Source organism: Petromyzon marinus, unplaced genomic scaffold (genome assembly GCF_048934315.1).
Source record: "Petromyzon marinus isolate PM22_M1 ecotype Great Lakes invasive population unplaced genomic scaffold, UKy_Petmar_22M1.pri1.0 PM_G_Scaffold_58, whole genome shotgun sequence".
NCBI classification, from domain to species: domain Eukaryota; kingdom Metazoa; phylum Chordata; class Hyperoartia; order Petromyzontiformes; family Petromyzontidae; genus Petromyzon; species Petromyzon marinus.
This window is the reverse complement of record NW_027423011.1, coordinates 1,220,125-1,234,077: the sequence shown is the minus strand read 5'-3', so window position 1 is coordinate 1,234,077 and position 13,953 is coordinate 1,220,125. Positions and strand designations below refer to the sequence as shown.

General features: G+C 47.6%; 1 pseudogene; it reads right to left on the bottom strand.

Annotated features, from left to right (window-relative positions):
* Positions 1–3,083: 3,083 nt before the first annotated feature.
* LOC142918234 (putative RNA-binding protein 46 pseudogene) lies at positions 3,084–12,507 on the bottom strand (annotated as a pseudogene).
* Between the last annotated feature and the right edge of the window lie 1,446 nt (positions 12,508–13,953).

Below are 13,953 nucleotides of genomic sequence, written 5' to 3'. Positions count from 1 at the left end.
GCCCAGAGAGTGGAGAGAGAGAGAGAGAGGAATAGACTTTTCAGGACTTTATTTCCACTAAAAAAGTAACAAAAAAACATTACAGCAAAAAAACACCAAAATTGAAAATCAATAAAACATCAAACTCTTAACAGCGGTATGTGCATGAAATACAAATGGCACCGGGATAGAGGCTGTGGAAACGAGGCGGTGCACAGACATCTCCATGTGCAGCAAAGTTGTTCAAGGGTTTTTCAATTTTATAAAGAATCAAATGTTTTGACATCAGAATGCGATGTGAACAATATATATTTTTCTCCCCTACATTTTCAAAACGAAATGGCGTTGACATGTCAAACACCTGAATTCGTTTTTTCAAGGATTCTGTTGTCGTAGCTACGTATGCAGTCTGCAAGTTTTTTATGTGGGCACGTGCAAATATTGTCTGGGTACATGAAAATATTCCTTTGAAAATGTGTCCTATATTTGTAAGTTAATAGAAGTAGAATTGAAACATTAGCACAATGTAGATTTGTATATTGTAGGGTAGAAATATATTTATCATAGCGATGATCTAAGATTGGTTTAATACAATTGATATTTTTACTTAGAATACTTTAGCCATGCAATAGACTAAATATAATGCTTGTGTTTTAAAAGAAAAAAATATATTTACTAGGATTAAAGTTGAGCGAAAGATTTTATAAAATCTGAGGCTTGGAGAATTGCATGCTGGGAATTAAATTGAGACAGAAAGGCGTTAATGCATGGCTTGCAGAGCAGTCGCACGTTACAGAGATCATTGACAAAACAGAATGCGATGTGAACAATATATATTTTTCTCCGCTACATTTTCAAAACGAAATGGCGTCGACATGTCAAACACCTGAATTAGTTTTTTCTTCAAGGATTCTGTTGTCGTAGCTACGTATGCAGTCTGCAAGTTTTTTATGCGGCCACATGCAAATATTGTCTGGGTACATGAAAATATTTCTTTGAAAATGTGTCCTAGACACTATATTTGTAAGTTAATAAAAGTAGAATTGAAACATTAGCACAATGTAGATTTGTATATTGTAGGGTAGAAATATATTTATCATAGCGATGATCTAACATTGGTTTAATACAATTTATATTTTTACTTAGAATACTTTAGCCATGCAATAGACTAAATATAATGCTTGTGTTTTAAAAGAAAAAAATATATTTACTAGGATTAAAGTTGAGCGAAAGATTTTATAAAATCTGAGGCTTGGAGAATTGCATGCTGGGAATTAAATTGAGACAGAAAGGCGTTAATGCATGGCTTGCAGAGCAGTCGCACGTTACAGAGATCATTGACAAAACAGAATGCGATGTGAACAATATATATTTTTCTCCGCTACATTTTCAAAACGAAATGGCGTCGACATGTCAAACACCTGAATTAGTTTTTTCTTCAAGGATTCTGTTGTCGTAGCTACGTATGCAGTCTGCAAGTTTTTTATGCGGCCACATGCAAATATTGTCTGGGTACATGAAAATATTTCTTTGAAAATGTGTCCTAGACACTATATTTGTAAGTTAATAAAAGTAGAATTGAAACATTAGCACAATGTAGATTTGTATATTGTAGGGTAGAAATATATTTATCATAGCGATGATCTAACATTGGTTTAATACAATTGATATTTTTACTTAGAATACTTTAGCCATGCAATAGACTAAATATAATGCTTGTGTTTTAGAAGAAAAAAATATATTTACTAGGATTAAAGTTGCGCGAAAGATTTTATAAAATCTGAGGCTTGGAGAATTGCATGCTGGGAATTAAATTGAGACAGAAAGGGGTTAATGCATGGCTTGCAGAGCAGGTGCAGGTTACAGAGATTATTGACAAAACAGAATGCGATGTGAACAATATATATTTTTCTCCCCTACATTTTCAAAACGAAATGGCGTCGACATGTCAAACACCTGAATTCGTTTTTTCTTCAAGGATTCTGTTGTCGGTTTTCATTAAAGTGCAATGACAGGATGACACCTGCTGACATCACAGGGTGACACCTGCTGACATCACAGGGTGACACCTGATGACATGACAGGGTGACACCTGCTGACATGACAGGGTGACACCTGCTGACATGACAGGGTGACACCTGCAGACATCACAGGGTGACACCTGCTGACATGACAGGGTGACACCTGCTGACATGACAGGGTGACACCTGCTGACATCACAGGGTAACACCTGCTGACATCACAGGGTGACACCTGCTGACATCACAGGGTGACACCTGCTGACAGGGTAACACCTGCTGACATCACAGGGTGACACCTGCTGACATCACAGGGTGACACCTGCTGACATGACAGGGTAACACCTGCTGACATCACAGGGTGACACCTGCTGACATCACAGGGTGACACCTGCTGACATGACAGGGTGACACCTGCTGACATCACAGGGTGACACCTGCTGACATCACAGGGTGACACCTGCTGACATGACAGGGTGACACCTGCTGACATGACAGGGTGACACCTGCTGACATCACAGGGTAACACCTGCTGACATGACATGGGGTAACACCTGCTGACATCACAGGGTGACACCTGCTGACATCACAGGGTGACACCTGCTGACATGACAGGGTGACACCTGCTGACATGACAGGGTGACACCTGCTGACATGACATGGGGTAACACCTGCTGACATCACAGGGTGACACCTGCTGACATCACAGGGTGACACCTGCTGACATCACAGGGTGACACCTGCTGACATCACAGGGTGACACCTGCTGACATCACAGGGTAACACCTGGTGACATGACAGGGTGACACCTGCTGACATCACAGGGTGACACCTGCTGACATGACAAGGGGTAACACCTGCTGACATCACAGGGTGACACCTGCTGACATCACAGGGTGACACCTGCTGACATCACAGGGTGACACCTGCTGACATCACAGGGTGACACCTGCTTGCATGACAGGGTGACACCTGCTGACATCACAGGGTGACACCTGCTGACATCACAGGGTGACACCTGCTGACATCACAGGGTGACACCTGCTGACATCACAGGGTGACACCTGCTGACATGACAGGGTGACACCTGCTGACATGACAGGGTGACACCTGCTGGCCTGGCAAGGGCTTAACAGGTACAGCCACAGAGGTAACAACCAATCAGGGAAGGAGGCGCATTTGGGGCAAAGGCAACAGGTGGGGCTAGCCGAGTTACTCCGGTAACCTGCTCAAAAGGTTCCACGAGAGGGCGTCGCCGGAGGCGGGGCCTAGCCACGCCTCTGGCCACGCCCTCTCGTGTAACCTGCTCCAAGGTTTCACGAGAGGGCGTGGCCGGAGGCGGGGCCTAGCCACGCCTCTGGCCACGCCCAGTCCACCTTGATGGTCCGGCCCCATAGCTGCAAGTTGATTCGAAGGAGCTTCCGCCGGGCCATGGCGGCCGCATGATGGCTCCGGTACTCGATGAACGCGTAGCCTCGGTTGAGGGTTTTGTCCCGGTAACAGACGCTCATCGTGACATCCACCACGCCCTCCGTGGCACCGCTCATCGCCATCATCACCTCCGCTCGCTTCTTGTCCTTTGGCAGCGCCCCAATGAAGAGGTGGCGATTGTCCACGCTGAAGTGGACTCCAATGCGGCGTCCGGGACGGATCTCGAATTTGTTGAGTTTCTTGACGGCATCCGTGGCTTGGGCGAGCGTCGCGTAGGTAGCGAACGCATAGCCGCGGGTCTCTCCGCTATAATCCATCATGAGGCGGAGCTGGTAGAGCTTCCCCACCATCTCCAGCACGGGCACCAGCTCATCCTCGTAGAGGTCGCGCGGGATCCCCCCCAGAAACACCTCGCAGCCATGGGCGGGAGGGGGCCCCTGCCAGTCGGGCGGCGGTCCGAACTTCCTCTGTCTGCTCTCCTGGACGATGCTGTACCCCGTGCGCAACATGAGGTCCAGCAGGACCTTCATGCAGGCCATGCCGAGCACCGATGGTTTGGCTACTACGGTGGTGCTGGGGCAGCGCCTTGGGGCCCGGTGGAGCCCTTGACACTCCGCGCGGTCGCCTCGTGCCGACAAAGCCACGGGGGGAATCAGCTCCTGAAAAGCCAAATCCCCGGCAGGAACTCGCTCGGCCCAAACCTACAGGCCAGCAGTGAAGAGAGGAAGAGAGAGAGAGTGGAGACGGATGGAGAAAGAGAGACGCGTTTGTTCTGTCCATGGGCCTAAATGTGTCGTTAGCGTAGCCTGTGCAGTATGCATACAGCGCTTTTGTCAATCCACTGCTCGATGAAGCCCTCCCCCACATTGCGCAGAGGAAACAAGAAACACAAACTCACACGGTTCCCGGCATGCGTTTGTTTGTCCTCGGAAATGTTCACCGAGCGATGAGTTTGCGTTTCGAGCGGCGTTTGACTTCGCGCGGTGAACTTCGCCCGTGATGACATCACTGGGCACGACAGGAGAGGTCGGCACTGACTTTTAGCGCCGTTTTTTTTCTCCCCATCCAATAGTCCATGAGACGCTTCAAAATGAGACCGTTTTGCCGGTATCAAAGTATGACAAAATAAGAATAGATTTGATCCTTTTTTGGCAATAAACCGGGTGTTTAGATGTTCAAACACCAAACAGAAACCTTCTTCAATGAATCTTAAGATCTGTTTTATTGCCAGAAAGGATACAACCTATTCATATTTTTTCATAGCCCATGAGATGTCTCCTTTGTCGGTACCACGTGAGGTGGCCTAAATTGAGCAGTTTCAATTTCTCTACGTGGCCAGTGATAAACAAATGCAATAAGTGAGACTATCAAGTAATTTACTTTCATTTTCCATCCAAATAAATGGGTACGACTTAAGTTTTGCTACCTTAGGTGGTACCGAGTTCTGCTCTGGACCATGAGTGGGCCGTTTAATCAATTTTGGCCAGTTTTCAACATTGTTAGGTCCCTAACAGCAACAGAGCTGTTGTACTACAATTGTGTTCATATTGGATCATCTTTACAACAGAGCAGACATGCAGACAGAGCTAATGCTTAATGCTTTCAAACCCTCATTGTTGAAATGTGAGTTTACTTGCAAATGGAAGCACAGTCCCAAATCATGACCGCAGAATGGTTGGAGCGAGTTGTTGGGGAGGGTGGTGGGTCTGGGGTTGAATTGCCATCATCAAAGCAGCACACGCCCCCCACCTTATGAACCACACAGAGTAATCACGCGAGCCAGACGTTGTATAGAAATGATTATTGTTGTTAGTGTAGCGTTCACCAAAACGATCCAGCATATGTTTTATTTGGTCACGCCATTCATATTCAGATATTCATTTTGCTTGTGTTTCAGAGTGGGCCGATTCATCTTTGATCTCATGAAGATGCCAAATCGCAAATAGGTTTTGATCAAGTTGCTAAAAGGATACAATTTTTAAATGGATATTTTAAATCAATGGAGTGCATGTTTTACAATTCACGCAGCTCAATAACGAAATAAATTATATCGCATGGTTTTAATTAAGTAAAATATTTTATATATATGAATTTATAAATGTGTCATGAATTATGGTGATGAATTTTGATTTGACCATCTCTTAAATAACCGCAGTTATAATTAGAGCTGGGATATCATCATATTTCTCAAGTCGTCAATCACTCAACCAAATATATCGGTTTCATTACTCGACAAATTGGAAAATAATTAGTTTTTTTTTAAAATGTGTCCGCATATGTGCCACTGGATGGGAGGTTATGGGCGCGGCATAATCAGTTGTATCATGCTGGGCGTGGCTTGTAGGGGGTTTCCTACCTTCGGGAAGCGTGACGCTGAAACGGTCGCTGTTTTTTAATCCACCCGAGTTACTGACCACGCGTTCCTCTGGTTAAGGAACCTTCACGCAAACTGCGGTCATCCTCGCAGTGCCTTTTGGCTCAGCCACCGAACAAAGACGGTCACGGTGTCGCACGCTGTCAGGTGTGTTTCTGCAGCCGCCTGGAATACTTTTTATTACTATATTAGGAAGCCACTGGAGCTATGCACATTCACATCTAGATTTAAAACTCATTTCTTTAGAACTGCTTTTTGTGTTCTAAGCTCTTTCGGTAAAGTCATGTTGAAGGGAAACAATAAAATAATAAAATATATAAAACACAATAAAAATTCTCACGACGTTTCGACCATAACACAAACGGTCATCATGATTTTTATTGTTTTATATATATTTTATTACTTTATTGTTTCCCTTCAACGTGACTTTACCGAAAGAGCTAAGAATATGAATTTCTGCAGTCACGAAAGCTTTAAATCAAAATGTAACTGCTTTGTGTTTAGTCTTTCGTCCTTCCCCCACATCTCTGATTGGCACGGTTAACTACCGTACAGCGTGAAAGAAGTTCAACAACATACATGCACACAAAAGTTATAAGTCAATTCACATAATCGACTAATCATATCAGCTCCTAGCTATATTGCACTCTTTGTAGGTGAGTAGGTCGGTAGCTGCACTACTGTTGTGACATTGCCTACACGATTAACTCTGCGGTGGCGAATAGCGTGAATGGTGTGTGTGTGTGATAATTATACATGACGACAGTGGTGTAGCTTGTACAGAATAAGTTAACACGATTTTTAATTTAGAGAGCATCTACATGCAACCGAATCTCACGACGCTATACCACAACAGACGCGTGCACCTAACCGGTAACAACGAGGCGTGATATTTGTCCGGTATTTTAAGAGAGAGACGGCCATAGGCAGAGAAGAGGAGGAAATGTATTTAGCTTGGACGTGGACAGATGGTTGAGGGAAGTAAGTTCCAGATCTTGGAGGCAGCAAGAGGAGAAGGCGAAGCAAAAGACGAACCGAGGGTTGACCTCTACACAAGGAGAAGGTCAACTCGCTGCTTCGATCAGAAACCTTCGGCTCCTGCGGCGCAGAGCACACAGAGGCGGTGCCTGGTGTAAGAGGGGAGATGAGGCTTGCACGTTGGAACCGGCGACAGTTGAATCCATATTCAGAGACGTTCGATTTGTGTACAGGATACATCACGTGAGAGCCCGGAGTGCAGCGGAGGGGGGCGAGGCTGATTCATTCGGCCTCAGAGGAACGCCGTGACCCTCAACCGGTCCGTCATCAGTCTCAGCCGTGGTCTATCCGCTGCGGGGTGAAGGGCACCCCCCTTGTCAGTCGCTCTCGGTACTGCAAGGGCCACGTTACACTTCACTCCTGCGTCACGAAGCGATCCCGTAGCGCCGTCTCTACACGGGTTGGGCCAGACGTGGGCAAAGGACGGCCCGTTGGGCTTTTTAATCCGGCCTGCCGAACTTGTCCAAATATTATTATTGTTTTTGTTGTTAAATTAAATTTTACCTTTCTCCTGTAATGCCCCCGTTTCCCAGATTAGACGGCGCACTTTGACCGGGAGTGCGGTAATTGTTTTGGGCGCAGGCCTCAGACGTTTTCGTGATGTTTGATCAGTCACGTTACGACACGTTTTTGTGTCGTTCATGTTCATGCAATTTGTTAAAATTGCCTTGCAAATGAACGCTCCGTCCGTCTGTTCCTGGCCCGGCACCCTCTTGTCAAATTTTAGAACCCATTGGTGGCACCGTGAGTCAAGAAATCTGCCCAACCCTGGGTTGGACTCTCGGGCGCGTTCTGCGTTCCTCTGGCTGCCACTCGGACTGGAAGAGTCACACTCCGACTCGGTGCATCACACAGCCTTGAGAACAACGTTTAAACTATATTCTTAGCTCTTTCGCTAAAGTCACGTTAAAGGAGAAACAATAAAATAATATTGTTTTATAAATATTATGAGACCTCCTTTGCCAGTAACAAGATATAGGAATAGGTTTTACCCTTTTAACTGGCACAAAAACTGACACCTTTATTCAAGGCATCATGTTTGCAATAACCACAACACAAGCAGTCAAAATGCAAACAAAAAAGACAACTCTGATAATAATATTGGCACTGTCCTTGAATTTGATTGGTCCACACCCGAGACGGCTTTTCTTAGAGCCCAGTCTCCACTGGTGTTGGACCAGAAGACGCCAAAATTCAAGGACAGTGCATATTATTATCAGAGTTGTCTTTTTTGTTTGCATTTTGACTGCTTGTGTTGTGGTTATTGCAAACATGATGCCTTGAATAAAGGTGTCAGTTTTTGTGTCAGTTAAAAGGGTAAAACCTATTCCTATATGTTTTATATATATGTTATTATTTTATTGTTTCTCTTCAATGTGACTTTACCTGAAAGAGCTGAGAATATGAATTACTGCAGTCACGAAAGCTTTAAATCAAAATGTAACGTTTAAACTATTTCGTGGAAGTAAGTTGTTTTTGCTCTTGTCAGTAGGCGCATCTCTACACCTTGCAATGTCCTGCAACTGGCGGCGGCCTTGGGCTGCGGTCGTCTTTGCAACAGAGCTGCACTAAGCTCAGTGGGCCTCTTCAGCAGCTGCTGAGACTCAAGTCTGTAACGTGGATGAAGCAGCGGTGCAGTGGTTAGAACACTGAGCCATGACCCCATCCACCTGAGTTTAACTCCCACAATGGATAACATCAGTGGCCAATTACATAGGAACCTTGCCCTGTTCTGTCCCACCCGACATCCCCACCACCACCACCAACATCAACATCACCACCACCACCAACATCATCACCACCACCGCCATCATCACCACCAACATCACCACCAACATCACCACCACCAACATCTCCACCACCGCCAACATCACCACCACCAACATCACCACCACCAACATCACCACCAACATCACCATCACCACCACCACCAACATCACCACCACCAACATCACCACCACCACATCACCACCACCACCAACATCACCACCACCAACATCACCACCACCAACATCACCACCACCAACATCACCACCATCAACATCATCACCACCAACATCACCACCACCACCATCACCACCACCATCGCCACCACCAACATCACCACCACCACCAACATCACCACCACCACCAACATCACCACCACCACCAACATCACCACCATCACCATCACCACCACCACCATCACCACCACCAACATCACCACCACCACCATCACCACCAACATCACCATCACCACCACCACCACCAACATCACCATCAGCACCAACATCACCACCACCAACATCACCACCACCAACATCACCACCACCAACATCACCACCACCACCAACATCACCAGCACCACCAACATCACCATCACCACCACCAACATCACCACCAACATCACCACCACCAACATCACCACCAACATCACCACCACCACCAACATCACCACCAACATCACCACCAACATCACCACCACCACCAACATCACCACCACCACCAACATCACCACCACCAACATCACCACCACCATCAACATCACCACCAACATCATCACCACCACCAATACCATCACCATCACCACCACCACCACCACCAACATCACCACCACCACCAACATCACCACCACCAACATTACCACCACCAACATTACCACCACTAACATCACCACCAACATCACCACCACCACCATCACCACCACCAACATCACCACCACCACCACCAACATCACCACCACCACCAACATCACCACCACCAACACCACCACCACCACCAACATCACCACCAACATCCCCACCACCACCAACATCACCACCACCACCAACATCACCACCACCAACATCACCACCATCACCACCACCACCAACATCACCACCACCAACATCACCACCACCAACAACACCACCACCAACAACACCACCAACACCACCAACATCACCACCAACATCACCACCACCAACATCACCACCACCATCATCACCACCACCACCAACATCCCCACGACCACCAACATCACCACCATCACCACCAACATCACCACCACCACCAACATCACGACCACCACCAACATCACCACCACCACCATCACCACCACCATCACCACCAACATCACCACCACCATCACCACCACCAACATCATCACCACCAACATCACCACCACCAACATCACCACCACCAACATCACCACCAACACCACCACCATCACCACCACCACCAACATCACCACCACCACCATCAACACCACCACCACCACCAACATCACCAACATCACCACCACTAACATCACCATCACCACCACCAACATCACCACCACCACCACCATCACCACCACCAACATCACCACCACCATCACCACCACCAACATCACCACCACCATCACCACCACCATCACCACCACCATCACCAACACCAACATCACCACCAACACCACCACCATCACCAACATCACCACCACCACCATCACCACCACCAACATCACCAACATCACCACCACTAACATCACCATCACCACCACCAACATCACCACCACCATCACCACCACCAACATCACCACCACCATCACCACCACCACCATCACCACCACCAACATCACCACCACCACCAACATCACCACCACCATCACCACCACCAACATCACCACCAACATCCCCACCACCACCATCACCACCAACATCACCACCACCAACATCACCACCAACATCACCACCACCACCAACATCACCACCACCAACACCACCACCACCAACATCACCACCACCATCACCACCACCAACATCACCACCAACATCCCCACCACCACCAACATCACCACCACCATCACCACCACCAACATCACCACCAAAATCACAATCACCACCACCATCACCACCACCATCACCACCACCACCATCAACATCACCACCATCACCACCACCATCACCACCACCACCATCACCACCAACATCACCACCACCATCACCACCATCACCATCACCACCATCACCACCACCACCAACAACACCACCACCAACATCACCACCACCACCAACATCACCACCACCAACATCACCACCATCACCATCACCACCATCACCACCACCACCACCAACAACACCACCACCAACATCACCACCACCACCACCACCATCACCACCATCACCACCACCAACAACATCACCACCAACACCACCAACATCACCACCACCAACACCACCACCATCACCACCACCACCATCAAAGACAAACTATAGAGATGCCCCCCCCCCACCGTACGAGCCCTGGAACGAGACCCTTGGGGGGCGAGCCGCTGTTCAGTCTCCAGCAGCAGCAGCTGCCGCCGTGTGGCGCACGATGGGGTGACCAAGCGCCTGAGCGCGCGCCCGCCTTTGTCTCCCCAGCGAGCCCCAGGCGGCCAACATCGCCACCCTGGGCCGGGTGAGCAATCTAGCCGAGACCGGCGACACTCCCGGGGACCAGGCCTCACTACGGCACTTACCGGCGCAAAGCTCCGTAGGTGTCTGGGGGAGGGGTCTTGATGAGGTTACACACGAAACTGTTTCCTAGTGCGCTGGTGGAAGAGGAGGTCGCTTATGTCCGACGTTCCGTGTCACTACCACGGACGGGTGACTTGCGCGCGTGCCTGTGATCGCGTCAGAGGCCTTATCTTGACGCTTTCAGAAAACGTAGCGCGGATAGGCGATCACGTGTTTAGCGAGGCTGAGATTCCGTAGAACTGATAAGCACTGCCCGTAGACTCAGCACTGCCCATAGACTCATCACTGCCCATTCACTAGGAGACAGAAAACCCCAATAAGCTGAAATAGAAACCGAATAAACTTAGAGAGAAACCCGCGAAACGTAAAAAGCTATTGAATGCATGGCTGTGTGTGCTGCTTTGCATTGTCGTAGCTACGTATGCAGTCTGCAAGTTTTTTTTTATGTGGGCACGTGCAAATATTGTCTGGGTACATGAAAATATTTCTTTGAAAATGTGTCCTAGACAGTATATTTGAAAGTTTGTGAGTTAATAAAAGTAGAATTAAAACATTAGCACAATGTAGATTTGTATATTGTCGGGTAGAAATGTATTTATGATCTAATATTGGTTTAATAACATTTATATTTTTACTTAGAATACTTTGCAATGCAATAGACTTAATACAATCACAACTTTGTCTTTTATATATATTTGGAGATGCAGTGAAAAACTTTCCCAAAATTCATCACACGGTTTCAGTTTTTTGATTTTCAGTTTTATTTATTTTGGTTATAGTCCCGTGAGCCATTCGGCTCTTGAATCGGGTGCAACCACAACAAGCAAAAAAACAAAAACACGACCAAGAAAAACATCTTACAGTGACTCTGTGTGACTGTGCAAACAACACTGTCATGGCACGCAATGAGAGGGCAAATGTCATAAATATTCCTGTAAGCCCTCGCATCTTCAACATTAATGTTGCCATAGAAACGTTGTGGGGTGTTTTGCTTAATTTAAAAAAAAAGAAAAATTATTATCTGTTATTTTTATTTTATTTTCTATCTACGTGACTTTACCGAAAGAACCAAGAATATTAATTCCTGCAGTCACCAAAGTTTTAAGTCAAAACATTCACACACGTTGACAAAGCCTCACCTTGTGTTGTTGTGGGCAGGTCGCTTCTGATAACAAGAGCGGTATAGGAACTCAAGCGGGCTTGGCCTGCTAACAAAAGAAAATAAAAACTGCGTGAATATTTACAATAAAACAAAGTTACAAAGTAACCAGCCGGGTGAAGACAAATTAAACTTAAGCGAGATAATTAAAGTGAATGCAATCAGGCGAGGGCAGGAGGCAAGGCCCCGCGTGGCTAGGCCCCGCGATGTAAAGTTCCAACCTGGACATCGATTCCCATGCTCGCTGCTACTCAACTGACATCCCTACGAGAGAGAGCGAGGTTCTACCTTGGTAAACAACAACAATCACAACCACCACCACCATGAGAATTTCTCACCTCGGATTTCAGTGCAAGCGCGGATCGGCAGCCTCCTGTTACCTAGCGACGTCACGCGGGTAAGCAAGTAACATGACGCCACTTCCGGGGTAAGAGACACGCCCCTCCCACAATGAGCGGCTCTGTAACTGAATAAATTATGTTAATGAGCCCGGCCCAATGTCGAGGGAAAGGGCGTGGCTGCTGAACCCGTCGCAATAAACTCGCGACGGCTTCAACGAACACATTATGTTAATGAACCGCCAGTCACTGGGCGTAGCTTTGCCCAAATAAGGATTGCCACTGGAACGATATCGGCAGTGACCCAAGCGGAGGTGACGTCACGATCAAGTAGCGCGGTGGACGGGGTTGGGGGAGTGTGAATACCTTGGTGACACGACGTCACTAGCGAGGTACACCTCCCGCTGGCACTTCATGCCAATGAGGTCATGGGGATGGAGTTTAAGTTGATTTAGATTCATTTTCCATTGCCCCCTCCCTTGAGTGCGTGAACTCAGCAACAACAACGTGGACATTATTGTGTATACGTACACACTGTGTACACTTTGAGGCCACGTGAAGCGTCAAAGGCTCACTGGAAGGAGGAAGTCGCGTGACAGACTCAGCAGTTGCGATGGGTTAACTGACGGATGGCTATCGATTAGAAATCACATATCCCCGAGTCTCACCTGTGAGTGGCACCGCCTCACGCTGTTGTGGATCCCCACGTGGCTCGGAGCCTCAAAAACTTCGTGACTCCTGGGTGGTGATACAAAGACAAAGATCCCCCGTGTAGCCTTAACAGACTGTTGGGGCAAGTGCTGTTAGCAAGTAGCAGCACCACCTATGAAGGCCGGAATGGTACACGAAGGGAGTGGGTGGCCAGCACCGTGCCCGACCGCCTTTGTCTCCCCAGTAATGATGTTTGCACACCACACCGGGTACTCACTTGAGGCTGAGTCGACCTAGGGGAGGCCCAGAACCGGTTCAAATAATCGTTACTGGGTGTTGGCTGTCGTTATGTTCGTAGAGCAGCGTACTAACCGCTGGACTACCGCCGAACACGTTACACACACACAGTATACACACACACGGTGCACACACACACACGGTACACACACACGGTACACACACACGGCGCACACACACACACACAGTACACACACACGCACAGTACACA